This window comes from Hetaerina americana, unplaced genomic scaffold, assembly GCF_022747635.1.
Source record: "Hetaerina americana unplaced genomic scaffold, ioHetAmer1.1.p SCAF_3, whole genome shotgun sequence".
NCBI lineage: Eukaryota > Metazoa > Arthropoda > Insecta > Odonata > Calopterygidae > Hetaerina > Hetaerina americana.
The window spans coordinates 64,526,582-64,541,527 of NW_027286874.1; the positions used below are offsets into that span (position 1 = coordinate 64,526,582).

The 14,946-nt window shown below is 40.0% G+C and overlaps 1 protein-coding gene across 1 annotated transcript in view; it reads left to right on the forward strand.

Moving 5' to 3' along the window:
• Adsl (adenylosuccinate lyase) overlaps window positions 1–14,946 on the forward strand; it is a 341,605-nt gene that overhangs the window by 126,739 nt on the left and 199,920 nt on the right. The gene's annotated exons all lie outside the window — the stretch shown is intronic.

Below are 14,946 nucleotides of genomic sequence, written 5' to 3' on the forward strand. Positions count from 1 at the left end.
TGGTGGCGCGCGAGGCGAGCGATTTCCCTCTCGCCGCCCGTGCCGGCAGGTGGCACCGCCGTCGGTCGCCTCGCGCGCCCTCTCTATCACCGCTTCGTGCGCGCGCGATACGTGCTCGCGTCCCCGTGCCGCCTCCGCGCCTCTCCGCCCCCACTCCCTCTGGACCGTACTCAACTCTCCTACCCACAACTCCCTTCTCATTTTCCACCCCAAGTTTAGTCCGTATAAGAGGTTCCCCAGCCTCTGTCCATCGCGATACCCGTTCTCCTTCTCCCGCACCCACCCTCACAGTATGCTTGAACCCCGATGAAGATGGATAAGATACTTCTACTCAGACTCCCCATTACGATTTTAATTTGACAACTTTTTGTTTTTCTTTTTCAAATATAATAATTAAATTGAGTCCTCCTCTGTTTATCCCTAGGCTGGGGGTTTGGCACTCTTGTCCCATCCAGCCCAGGCAAAATAAATAAGGAATCAATGATATATCCACAAATCTCATTAAGTATCGATGAATTTTGACTGTCACCACTCCAGAGAGAAGTGACGAATTCTTGAATTTTTCGGTTGCGGGTTTCGCCATATTCCACCGCGCTCTCGTCGTCCCAAGATGGCATTTGTGGCATGCCAGGAAAAATGAGTTTCACGTGGAAAATCGAGTTTTTGAGAGCGCTGTTCTATTGGTAGTTGAACGTTCACAGTCTTCGGGATTTTGTGCAAATTCGCTCCGTCGTAGATGAATGGGTGAGTGATCGACGCAGTCGAGAAAGCGAGAAGGGAGAAAGGTCGGTGGAAGGAACCCGGCCTCTCCCTTAATCGGATATCGACGATAGGTGTCAGGTATGACGCCGCCCCGACCAACATGTTCCTTGGGTGTATGGGTGTGATGAGTTCGCAACACCTGAGTGGGATTCGGATTATCTTGATAACAGTCGAATGATAAGGTGCCATATCTTACTGCATTAACGACAGCGAAAACTCGACCCGTCCATTCCTATCCGTTCAAGTGAGAGAAGTCCAATGATATGATGCATTGTTGCGTACTGGAGAAATGATTTATGTAATGGAGAGTGATTTAGTGTTGTTTAAATTTCAGGTTTGTTTGCGGAACCTGAAGATCGTGATTTTGAAATTGTTTTTGTCAAAGAGCACTCCAATTTCATTGGTTCTGGTGATATCATGAAATCAGAAAACCTTTATGAAAATAAAATTTGTGCTTAAACAATTTCGATAGGGAAAAATTCCTGATGATAATGACAGTTTGCATCCTAATATCAAATTTTGTTTTTCCGGAACTGAAACTGTTAAGAAAACTCGGGGTTCTTTTATAACCGCCAAAGAGACGCTTCCACTTCAGTTGTTTTTGTTTTGAGCGATCCATTTTTTTTTAATTTGTTCAGTCACCAAGCCTTGAAAAGGTATGCTTTACTAATGCCCTCTCATCTAGACATTTCTATCAAATAATGCATATTGAAAAAGAGGCACTTTTTCCCAAAAGTGGTTGACTTTCGGGGAGAGGGGCGCTGAATTTTGACCACAATGTGTAGTGAGAGGTAGAGAGAAGAGTGGAATCAGTAAGAATTAAAATGTTATATTTTTTGTGGTATCAATTTTTTTTCTGTTTTTGGATACATGATTATTTTAAACAATTTTTTTTCAACTGATTGAATGAAATATCAGACCATGGAAGGTGGCCTTGGGGGCATAGCCCCTCTACTCCCTCTCCTGCACACACCACTGGGTCTTTGGTTCTCCGTATGGCATTGAATCATAGAATTAAACGCCTGCGAATATGCAGGTAACCATGCTAGAATTAGAATGTGGCTAATGGTTGGACATAATCGAGATTGAGGGAAATTCCCTTAATAGGGCTACAAAATGTATTGTTTAATTTATTGAAGGTTTACGTTAATCTAATCTTTTATGCGTCTCGTTGTCCTCGCAAGTCATGATGAGATATTTTAGTTTTATTGGTACCCTGTCGTAATTAGAAGCTGATGTTATGAAGGTTGCAGATGTTAGCTGATTTTTACTGATCGTGACGATATATCGTATGCTTCAAGGTGATATGCGTGGATTTGTACCAAAACTTTACAGCTGCGGATGCTTTTTAAACCTTCCACTCCGGTTTTTATACGAAAACGGAGGTTACTTTCTGGGCAGCCCTCGTATATAGTATACGTATGTGATAGCGATCCAAAACTAGGCTCGAATAAGGCAAAAAAGCGCCGAAGCTGTAAAAATAAAAAAAGTGCTTTATTCCATTTCGTTTGTCGGTTGTAGCCAATGATATTATGTAAAATGGCCACCCTTTACTGTGTCATTACGCTCCTTCAGAAAATAAATATCCGTTATCGCCAAACAAAAATTTCGGGAATGAAAGTAGCCCAAGGACTTCAGTGATTTTCAAGCGGTGAGAAATAAAAACAGCGGCTAGGAGGTGTGGAGAAAACTGGTCGATGCGACTCTATGGATCATTTCAAATTGCAAATAACATTGTGCAGGCTTCATTGTCCCTGACAGTCATGCCAAAAGGTGGTTGATGTTCATGTCTTAGATCGTCGTAAGACATTCCGAGAGATTTTTATCTAGAGGTGACTCCTCCCCATTTAATCTTTGCGCGTAGGGTAAGGTACGGATTCATAAAAAACTTATTTTCTTTTTAGTCTTTTAGGAATATATATATACATATGTATATATTTATACATATGTGTATATATATATACTACCTTGATCAAAAATTTCCCGGAATTTATTCAGAAAATTAAAAATACAAGTTTATTCATCTAAATCTATATTGTCCCCTTCAAAGTAATCCCCATCGACTGCAACACACTTATGCCAGCGCTTGATCCAATCCTCGAAACATTTTTTATATTCGGTTTTCGGTATGTCCATCAGTGCTTCCTGCGATTTTTCCATTACTTCCTCTCGGCTGCTAAAACGCGTTCCCCGTAATGGTTTTTTAACTCGATTGAACAGAAAGAAGTCACAGGGAGCCAAATCAGGTGAATTCGGTGGCTGTTGGATGGTATTTGTTGCATTTTTCGTCAAAAAATTACGAATAATGATAGCACTGTGCGACGGTGCGTTATCATGGTGCAAAATCCACGAGTTTTCTGCCCACATTTCTGGTCTCTTTCGGCGAATTGCTTCACGCAAACGTCTCATAACGCTCAAATAATACTCTTTGTTTACTGTCTGGCCTTCTGGCAAAAATTCATGATGCACTACACCGTTGTAATCCATGAAAACCGTCAGCATTGCCTTCTTTTTTGACTGAAAACGACGTGGTTTTTTTGGTCTCGGCTCATTTGGTGAACGCCATTCACTTGCCTGATGTCTGGATTGCGTGTCGTACTCATAAACCCACGTCTCGTCTCCAGTAATGATCCTTTTGATGAATGTGGGATCGGATTCAGCCTCGCAAATCATGTCTTTTGCGACGTCAACACGGTCTCTTTTTTGCATGAAATTGAGGTCTCTTGGCACCAACTTTGCTGCTACACGACGGAAACCCAAATCATTAACCACAATGTCTTGGGCGGATCCATAGGCAATGTTCAAGTCCTCCGCTATTTCTCTGATGGTTAATTTGCGGTTATTGACCAACATTTCTTTTACTTTATCAATTTTTTCACCGACTTTCGATGTCGATGGTCTGCCACTGCGTTCATCATCTTCGATTGACTCACGACCACTTCTGAACCGCTCGTGCCACTGGTAAACGACCGTTTTCTTTAGAGAATCGTTGCCGAAACACTTTTCCAACATTTCCAACGTCCGTGCGCCACTAAATCCGTTTTTTACGCAAAATTTAATACAAGTTCGTTGTTGCAAATTTAAATCCATTTCTGCAATTGTAAAAAATCGCCAACACACACAGAGATAGATGTACTCTTGGCTACGTAACTTTTGCAAATGTCAAGTTATGACACTAAGATTTAAAGGGAATATCAACAACAGATGTACCAATTTAACAAAAAAAACAGAACTCAAATCGGAACGATGGGAGCGCCACACGGTGGTTATTCCGGGAACTTTTTGATCAAGGTAGTACATATGTTTATTTATATATATATATATATACATATGTATATATTTATACATATGTGTATATATATATACATATGTATATATATATATATATATATATATATATATATATATATATATATATCTATTCATTCGAAGGTGCCGTGGCCAGCTGTGACTAGCACAGGTGTTCTCTAGCAAACGTTAACGTTGAAAATTCAGTTAAGGAATGCTACCGGGGAAACCTTTTGGAGTGAACAATAATCGATACGGAATTTTTGAATAATTTTCGGTGCTTTATCAAGTACTGCCAAATATTTTATGTCAGAGCTTCTAGTTGTCTTCTGCTTCCCCAAAAGTGCCTCATATCATTGTAAGTAAATTCTTTGGAATCGTCACTCCCCATCTAATTATAGGGGGTTGGTTTATGCGTCATCCAGCGTCACCAGGTGTTATTTGCGCGTCCCCGCCTCGGATCCGTCATAAATGCGGAGTCACCTGAAGTTACTGACGGGAGGTGTGGGCTCGAATGACAATAGTCCTTAAGTTAGGGTGATGTCAAGAATTTTCATGACGGCACCTTGGCTTACCTCCGATAAGAATGAGGGAGAGAGCCTCTATGCAGAAATGAATTCCCTTCGCGCTCCATCTTTGATCGTGGACACCTAGGGTGTAACAAAGAGAAAGAGAGAGAGAAAACAATTGAGGGGGAGGAACGGATTCGGGTGCACAATAATCATTCACAGCGTTGTCACGCAAACGCACGTGGTATACACAAATAATAGGTTATGATCACCAGCCAACTTTTGCATTACGCTAACCCACTCGGTCAAGCCGAAGCCATTAAAGCCTGGAACAGACTCTGAATGCATAGCTCATAGATGCAAGGGAGTCAGATCTGGAAATGCCTTAAAAATCTGCTAAATGTCACTCTAGTAGTTCATTTAATTCGGAGTTGAAAATCGAGGTCTGTCCATACGATATGTAAGGTAGAGTGATGCGGTTAAGGAAGGTCCGAATTAGATTTAAAGTTAGTTATAGTAGGGAGTGTATCGCAGTCTATCTAAAAGGCAATGAAGTATTGTAGCTTCTTTTTTTACCTTTTATTTTTAGCGCCTTAAAAAAAGGCTATGCTTTGTAAATTCTCTTACTCTAAACTCGCATTTTGATTATTTTTTTATTCGTTTAATTCCAAGTCCACCGTCCCTGCACACTCCGCATTGCCGGTGCTAGCGATCACGTCTATGATGGAATTATAGTATAGCGCTGATGCTAGAATATTGTCAGCTATTTGGTAACTGTAGCAAATATTAATTTAACTTCCTAGACTAATTGTGGGCTAAGATCATATCATAAGCCTGTGTCTCCTTGTAGTTCCATTCTCCCTCATCAACGTCTTCGTATTGTGTGTATTTCTTCTCCATTACGTGGCCTTGGAGTTCATTGGGAAGAGGAATCAAAATAGGATTATTCGACAGCCTACCTTTTAATCTTTCATATCATCGGACCTATCTTCCCCCCTTTTTCACTATGTTCTCATTTTCCCGTGGTGTCGCAGTGTCCCTGTTTTTTCCCCTCCCTCTTCCCATCTGTCATGTTTCCTCCGATTTCTTTATGGCACAATCTCCATGCGAAATCAAAAAAATTATAATATTTATTTCTTATCCTTGCGTTTACTACGCTCTCATACTGAAATCAGGATTGGCAGTGTCGATGGTGTCTTCTCGTATTACTTCATTTCTCCTCCTGTCGGGGGGTACGTTAGCTAGAACTGGGTCTTTTTTCAATTCCCGTTCACCATAGATGTTTACTTTCATGTGTGTAGTGTGGGTGGTACATCAGAAATATTTTGGGTTTTTATCAACCATTTCGAATAATCATTATGAATAAGTCGTAAGCTCGCCTCTCCTGTCGCTCACATTCTTCTTTAAAATATATCGTCTTCCGCTTCGCCACCTCTTTTTCTTCCTCTTCCTTCCCGCCTCTCTCTTCTTCCTCTATCCCCCTCTGCCCCTCTTCCTAGAGACCGCCCTGATTCGTAATCTGTGCGAGCGCTCGATGATGACATGGCTTATTCCGGCGATAGCGTAATCCCTTGAGTCTTCCTTTTTTTCTTCTCCGCCCTCTTTCCATGCTTAATGGTTACCCTCTCCATGATTCTTACATCTTTCTTTTCCCTCCTATCTCCACTCCCCATTTCATGGCTTTTTGTGAAAAATATTTAGAGGGAGAGGCCCTTCGCGTGGAGAACACCCATCACTTTCCCATCACCGTTGTCTCTCTCTCCCAAAAGCCCTCCGTGATCCTCGATGCATTCTTGATTAGTTGAAATTTATTTCTTAGAAGCATAACTTCGGATCCATGGTCTGTTCGATCGAGAGGGACTGAAAGACTTATCTACCCGCGGGGAAAGTAAGCCGGAGTGTGAACTGTCTGTCGTAGAGCACGCTAGATGGCACCAGCGTGCATAGTTCTTCGATTTATGCGAACACTTAACTGTACAAAAAGCATTGGGAGTTGACATTAATATTTTAGAAAAAATCAGCGCTGGATCAGCTAGCACAAAGGTGGCATTGCTACAACAAGTCATCCAGATGATAAGTATGCAAAGGGAACGTGTGGTATCTAAAATATTAATTTTTAAATACATTAAAAATGTGGAGCATAACATCGGAGAAAGGAAAAAAAAGCTGAATTCAGGCGAGACTGTAACGCGACAAACATACGCTTATGTTCGCAAAAATCATTTTTTCGGTGAAATTCTAGCTAGTTATATGTTTTTAGCGAATTGAAAGTGTAGGCAAAGGTGCTGATGCCTCAGAAGCCTCCAGCTGGAAAGGCAATTGGTATGAGCGATTAATGAAAGGGCTTCTTTAAAAACCAAGCCTACACTTGGATCGCTTGAGAAACGACTTACTACGACCGCTGTCTCAGCACCCTTCTTGCCAATGGTTGCTCAAACACAACGTTGTTATGGAAAAACTTTTGCTTATTTTTGCATCTATTCAAAGACATTTAGAGGTATAATAGACGTCGGAATGAAATTTTCATTCAAGGTTGATTGACAATTCGCTGTTTATTATTCATCACAGTGTTGCAATTACCTTTCCTCTCTCCTCTCCTGATCTCATGCTTGCATACAGAATCTCTGGTGATCCCGAACTAGAAATTTAAAGGAATAAGTAACACCAGAACATTTCGCAGATATTTGGCATAGATTCAGAGAGTCTCTATCCCCCTCCCTTGCTCTGGCCCATCTAAGGAGAGGTTAAGGTATCAATCATTTGCTCCTGTCATGAACGTGAAAGAAAAGATGGCGGGGAAGGGAATATTAGCGCACAATATAATTTCAGGAAGAGTACAAAAACCCACTCTTTAAATGATATTTATGGTATTATAATAAATGAGTTTCTACGGGATTAGAATAGAATGCAATTACATAGGTGGCACATCCAGATACATGTGGAAGAGTGGCGACGTTCTTATTATTTGCTATTAATTTACGCCGACGTATACCGTAATACGGTGAAACTCAATCGTATGCATAATTATTTTCGGAATTTGGAACATGATAATCATAATAAAAATGAATTTTAAAATCTGAAGCAATTGATTTCTTATCTTAAAAATGTGTGTATCCTCGCGAATAACTTCGTTTTTCTTAGATTATTTTGCAGTCTCGCGTAAATTGGAAAGCGAACGTAGTAAGTTAGGTGATTTATAATGGGCAAACTCTTCCCGTGATTTGTACTGATTTAGGGTGGCTATTTAAGGGATGATAGTTTATGAAGGATTTAGAAGCGGTACGGGTGTACGTGATTCCATAGCAGTAATGAGAACATCAACAGAAAGGAGTGTGAGAGTACAACAAGGATGTTTCATCATGGGTTTCGAGAAGGCGTTTGACAAGTTGAATTGGGGGCAATTAATGAAAGTATTACAGAAGAAAGGAGTAGATTGGAGGGATAGGCAACTCGACTGGAATATGTACGTTTCAGACTGAACAAGTGAGCGTAGCGAATGGAGAAGCGGGAAGGGAGAACAGTGATAGGCAAAGGGCTGAAACAGGATCGTCCATTTCTCCCGTGCTTCTCAACTTAAACTCGGAGAAAATTAATACAAAAGCAAGGTAAGGAATGAAGGCATGAAATTATATGGGGAGCAAATAAAGTCAGATTAGCGGATGATTATGTCGACTTTCAGCAAGTGATTGTAATCATTGCGGGCCTCATTACAAAATTAGTATGACAGGTTTGGAAAACGTGTCGGTTATTAGAAAAAGGAATTAGGAAGATTGCGAAGAAATAAGAAGGCTGAGATGATCAGTAAAGTTATCAGACATAATCTCGAGCAGGTAGAAGATTTCATCCATTTAGGAAGTGTTTTGACGAAGCTGGCAGGGTGAAATGACATCAGAAGAGGCATTTAATTGGGTATTGGAACTTTTGCATGGAGCACGGAATCAATGGCAGGGGTCTTAATTGAATATTTGGATAATACTATAATATGGAGCGTGGTTTTGTACGGCTCCGAAACTTGGTCGCTGAGGCTAAGGATAACTATTAATGAGACTCTTCGAAGATATGGGTCGGAAGAATAATAGAAAAAGGGAAGTCATCAGCAGGGAAAACCAATAAAGAGTGGGTAAGCATATGCGAGAGAGAAGAGAAGGTTGAGAATTGCAAAGAATCCAGGAATAGTGAATGCAAGACGAATTGAATGGCAGAAACTTGGCGAAAACTCTGATCGAAGAGGATAATTTTGAGTTGGCAAGGTATAGGATTGTTGATATTATGGCGTATTGAACGGAATGGGGTTAGGCAGAATGCGTAGTTGAAGAATTGCTAGTTACGGTGTGATTAAGGTGTTATTGTATTATGTTTAGTGTCTGAGGCATAGAAGTTTAGCAGAATTTATCCGCTAAATCTGGTCCTGTGAACACCAAGAAACGGGAAAGTTGGTCTTCTTTAACATTGTGGTATGCCGTTACCTTTATTTTTACCAACTTTTACAAACCTGAGGGTTCTGGTGATGATGATGATATTAACGCATTGAAATCTGAGTCATGTTTTATACGTCGATTGTTGTGGCTTTTAAAATTTTACAATGCTACGAACAAAAAACAACCAAATACCTACCCTTAAAAGACCACCATTTAAATGTTCCATTTTCCCAACATTTCGGTGCACGTGTCATACCTCCTGAATATAATGTAGTTTTTGGCCATCTAAGTGGTGTACTATACTCGTTGGTTAGCCTAGCATCGAAACGTAGGCCGAAATATAAACCCCAACCAGTAGAAATCCCAATAATTAGCTAAGGAGAGCCGTCGGCTGTTTACAACTGTGCGGAATGCATTTTAATTGATGAGAACACCTTCAAAAAAGTGGATGCGAGGCAAACGGATTGGAAACTAACATCACCGTCATCCGGCAAAAGACCACAAATCATGCTACATCGTGGACACAATCGGACCGTCGGCTTTGTTCTCGTTATTTTGTTACTATAACGATTTTAATCTTCCGTCTAATGGCATTAGATGGAGATGTAAAGCGTAATTAATGATGGACGTAATCCTGTCTTCGATACCTACCCTTCCTTCTCCATGGGTCTGTTGTATATCAATAGCTGCCCCTTTCTTCCTCCTAATCGTATTGGAAGGTAGCTCCCGCGGCGTCGTCAATTTTTAAAGTAAAAGAAGTCCAGTACACCCTTAGCTGAGGTTGAGATTTTGTTCATGTTTCATTATACTTTGCATTTAGTTACCTTCAAGGCCTTTGTTTTGTCGTGCTTCTTAACGAATAATCATCCTATGATACTCGTACATGTTACAATTAACCAAGTAGTCTTTATTGTTCTGTGTGGCAGCAACGATGTCTCACAAGAGGACGGCAGTACATGAAGAATGTTCCTGTAAAATAATTAAGAAACCTTAAAAGTCAACGTAACGTCTTCCAAATTATCAAATCATTTGCACATTACCCTGCAAGCCGCATCGGGGCATGAAGGCGTTGAAAGCACGGGAAGGCTGAATGCTAAGGGTGTTTGAAAATGTACCTAACGGTACATTGGAATAATATATGTAACCGTTAGCGTTAAATCTGTTGTAAATTCAGTAGATTGAAACATATATTTATGATTTGATTCACCTTATTCATCGTGAAAAATGTGTGATTTTCATGTGTAGTATTTTCATGGCAAGTATAGGGAATTTTGATCTACCCCAACTGAGATTTTGTAACATTTCCATTTTTTTAAAACCTAAATTACCATAAACGAAATCGCATCGAGTCAGATTAACTGATTTCAGAAGTGGGCACAATCAATTCCTTTTAATTGCAACTAAACACAATTTTTAAATTACGGATTCACTAAAAGAATGTTTGCGAGATTTCGCGAGGATGGCGTGACATTTAGTATCTAGTCGTCGACGCTAATGGTAAATCATTTCGTGTTTTCTGCATTCATATTATGACGCCAATGAATCCCGTACCGCGCCACAAAACTATACGAACCAATCCTAATTGATCCTTTCGGCAATGTAAACTTAAAACTTCCTCTTTGTCAGCTACTTCGACTGGATCATTCCCGTAACGTGTAAGCTTGAAAACACGCTGGAGCGAAGGGTGACTTCGCCTACCAACAAGGCTTTTCAGTTTCTCTCGTAATACCCTATTAATGCTACTCTAACCTCAGTAGCTTAATGTCGTGATCGTGTGCATATACCCAATTTTTTTGGTTGCCACGAGCGCATCTCGACCTACATGAAGCGGAAGAGGGATTTGGCCAAACGTAGCATAGTTATGCGTGTCAATAATACGATTAGGTTATAGAAACAACTAATTAATTCTTAGTGATTTTTCGCACTCTATAATGGAGTACAGGTTTCGAAAGTTGGCTGTCATCAGTTAACTGTTGGAAACCTTTGTAGCAAAATAAAGTGGAAATTACAAAGAATGGATTATTAATTTCAACAATTCATGTATTTATATTATTATTGGTTTTTTTTTAACATGTATCAATAAAGTATATGAATATATTCTAATATATTTTGGGGAACGTTAGTTCAGTGGGTAGAGCATTAGACTACTTACCGGAGGGCCCGTGTTCCGTGCCCGGGGACGGCTCTGGGCACCCTGAGCTTCACCCAAGCCGCATGAGTTTTCGGGCACCAGACCTCCCTAGGGAAACATACACGTGGGCGGCGCAGTGAAAGGAACTGGTACCCTTTCCCTGATGTGTTGAGTTCCACGAGCCGTTAGACTTAGTACGTGTACTAGGTGAGCTTCACCTGCCAAACCAAACTTAGCGTTGATAACTGTGGTTGGTGACGGCTATATAATACATCTGATGGAATCAGGCTCCATTTCGTGGAATCGTTCCGTGGTTCCATGGTTTCGTCAGTTGACTATCAATTATCAGAACCCGGATCAACTTAATAAAATAGTGTTTAAATATCTAAGAATTAATGATTTGCTTCTACGATACGTAAAGAATCCTCAAAATAAATCCTGATTCCATTAGTTATAAATAAAATGAAGTTTCACGTTTTGTCGAAAGTGCCCAAACGATAAACCGCAAAAGCGATAGTTGCCAAACGAAATCATTATTTCTTATTCCAGAATGTGTTACAACGGTAGTCAACTGCAGTTTTTGCAGTATTGATTATTCGCTCGCATGCCGTCAATAGGTCACGTAAAGAATCGGGATTTCGAAGGCGTTGGCCGATTGATCTCAGTGTTCTCAGATTAGTATTAAGCTGCCCTAATCAGGTAAACTGATATGCCTTATCAGCAGCATATGTGCTTCTGTCAAATTTGACTAAACTTTTAGACGGTGAATTTGTAATAATTCGTTTATCCAATTGTGCTTGATGAAGAGGGTTTCTAATGTATCTCCTTATATCAGCCAGCTATACAACATTTCATAATAATAACCCTTAAATCATTATGTCGCCATTTGTCTATGAGGACTAGATTGAAGAGGGGCACATTACTGCCTTCTCATCAGTCCGTTATGACAGCGTTATTGTGATTTGAACTCCCAGAGTTTTCCCAAATTTTATAGCTAGGAGAAGTGCGAGGAAAACTAGTTCGTGGTATTGCTCTGTCGATATGATTAATGGACTTTTATACAGAAATAAGAAGTTAGAACAAATCGGAATTAAGAATTAATTTTAATCTAAAATAAGAGTGAAAATAGAATTAGAGATATAGGCGTTCATTATCAGGCCCCAGTATTCCCTTAAGTGAATTCATGTCGGAGGAGGTTTATGAAAGCGTCCGCCAGATGGAAGGCGGCGGCACATATGGCGATAAGACCCGCTCCAAGTCGCAGGTTGGCGCTGTTTATTTGTCCACCGGTCTTCGTGTCAGCGCCCTCTTCACCTGGTATTTCCAATGCTATCTGCCACCAAGACTCCACCATCAGCATCCCAGAGGAGAACAGCAAGACGAAGGCAATGCTATCGCACGTGATTTGCTGGGGAAATGGATAGGAAATAAAATTTTAGTCTCCTGAAAAATAAATCTGAGTGACTCCTTTATTAACTATACATATGAATCCCAGCATTTTTTTTATCGGTCGGTCTATCTTTTTTCGCGACGGGAAGTTTTTCAAAATGTGTATTTTCAAAGGTACTGTGGATAAAAATTTCCGTTCTGCAGTGTTATTATCAGCAGTAGTCTACCAAATTAGGGGTAGGTTTTCGATGAACTCATTACAATTACTCCTGTACTCCTAACCCTTAATAATACGACACATAATATCCTTAAATCCAAAACTGCATGTTACAATTACTTTTTCTCTAGCGGTGCATAATTAATTAATCTCGCTCTATAATGTTATGAAACTAATTTGAATGTTTTGTCTTTAGTGCAATGGATGTGGCCCTTATCCTTCTCTCCCTCTTTTCGTGAACGCTTGATACGGCGTGTAAGGTGACTTTTTTTTAGTAATGAATGAAGAACCACGAGTTATCGGAACGCGTTGGCCGTTACTGCATTTCTTGCTGTCAGTTATTCCCGTAGTTCTAGTTACACCTTTCTCCAAATCTAAAAGGTACCAAGGAATGTGTTTCAATTTCATATTTATGAATTCGCTCCGGATAAAAAATGTCTATTCATTACTTTAATAAAATGAAAATGCTTTTATTCCTGTGACCGTGATGAACATCATCACATCATTTAGCGCAATTTTGTAAATTTGTGCGATTTATTTTATGTCATTTTATTTCATGTCCAATGATTTGTTGTTAGTATTTTGTGGATTAATGTATACAGGTTGTCGTAGTTTTGAACTCCTAAGTACGCCATTAGGAAAAAGGCAATGGTGAACTATTTGAAAGTGAACGCCTTAGATTACAATTAAAGATTAAGGGCATTTGTATTTTATGATTACTTTCGACGATGCTATTATCTTTAGGCAGTTTTAAATGTATCAGTATTTGGCGTCATGTTGTGTCGTGCTAGGTGAGGATTATAAATGTAGCGGTGGCTAGTCTCAGTGTCCATCCGAAACCTTCCTCATTAAAAAGGGGATCAGGTTGGTTCGGCAGTTTTTGTATTGGATTCCCAACTCGAGGATCGGGGTTTGAATCCGTGCGGGGTCAGAATTTTTCAGTTGTGTCCCGATCACTACAGGGGGTGCTGTGTGATCAGATTAATTCCATCCGACCACATGAAGAGGTCGGATGTTAAACTTAAAAGAGTAAGGCAATGCCGGTGCCGGGTTTCTCTCCACTTTTCTTTCCCCATTCCCTGAGCGTCTTCCCTCGGGCAAATTGCTCACCTTCCCTAATGGCGCAATTGATCTCTGTTGTCAGTTGCCTCCCCTAATAACGTCTAATACTACTAGATCATAAATGTTAACATGAGTCTAAAATATCCAAACGCTCGGAACGCTACTAACAACTAAATTATCTGTGAGGTTTGATCGCATAACTTTCCAATTTTGAGCCAGATTCAAATCAAGCAAACACGAAGATTTGAGGTTTAAATAGAAAAAAATGCTATAAATTCTCTATTCCGAAGTTCCGTTGCAATTTCATCAAATTCTGTGGTTTTTATGCGGAAACGAGATGTCTATTTCCCTCGTCACTAAAAGATTAGACAATTAGGTTTGATGAATTAAGATTTGTAAAAATTATTTCTTTATTTGATTGTGTCTTCCACTGCTCCCGGTACTTATTTGAAAATGCTAGGTTGTGCATGAAAACTCGAGTTTACTTTGCAGTATTAATTTCAGTGGAAGATTTGTTCAAGTTCATCAGCATCAAGTATTTATCATTTTTTTTTGCCCAATACAACCATCTGCCTATGTCCATTATCTTTTCATTATTTCCATTTCTCGACTCGCGGCGGCGTTGGGGTCGTATGCCGGAAAGAATAAAAATTTTAGGACCGTAAAAATGAGGAACTATTAACTTCACATCCCGAATGTATTTTGCACGAGTTACCAAAATAGGTGTTCTTCAAGGTTGTCACGTGACAGTCTTTATTGTCGAGGCTCGGCGATTTCTACTCATTTGCGTTTTAACTTCCTGTTATGAAATTCGCAATCGAACCCACCCTTCCAACAGACATTTCTTACCCGTTATTAATAAGGAGAGTTCGCTATGTATTGGTGTCCATGACAGGGTGACTTTGTATCAAGTTCTGTTAAATCTTTTAAAGTATACGGAACTTTAAGAGTGTGGTTTTGCTCTCTCTTCGTTCATTTCACCGTTAGTCTCGGGTTCGTAAGTAGTTCTGTTTTATTTGGAAGTGTGTGTCGCGTTATTTTCAATGGGCGTATGTGTGTCTGTCATGACCTATTCATTCTTAAGTATGAGCTATGCTTCCGTGGTCGATGATCATCCTTCCTCATTTTAGGACGTATTTAGGTGCTTTCCAGGAAGGTTGAAGCACTTTA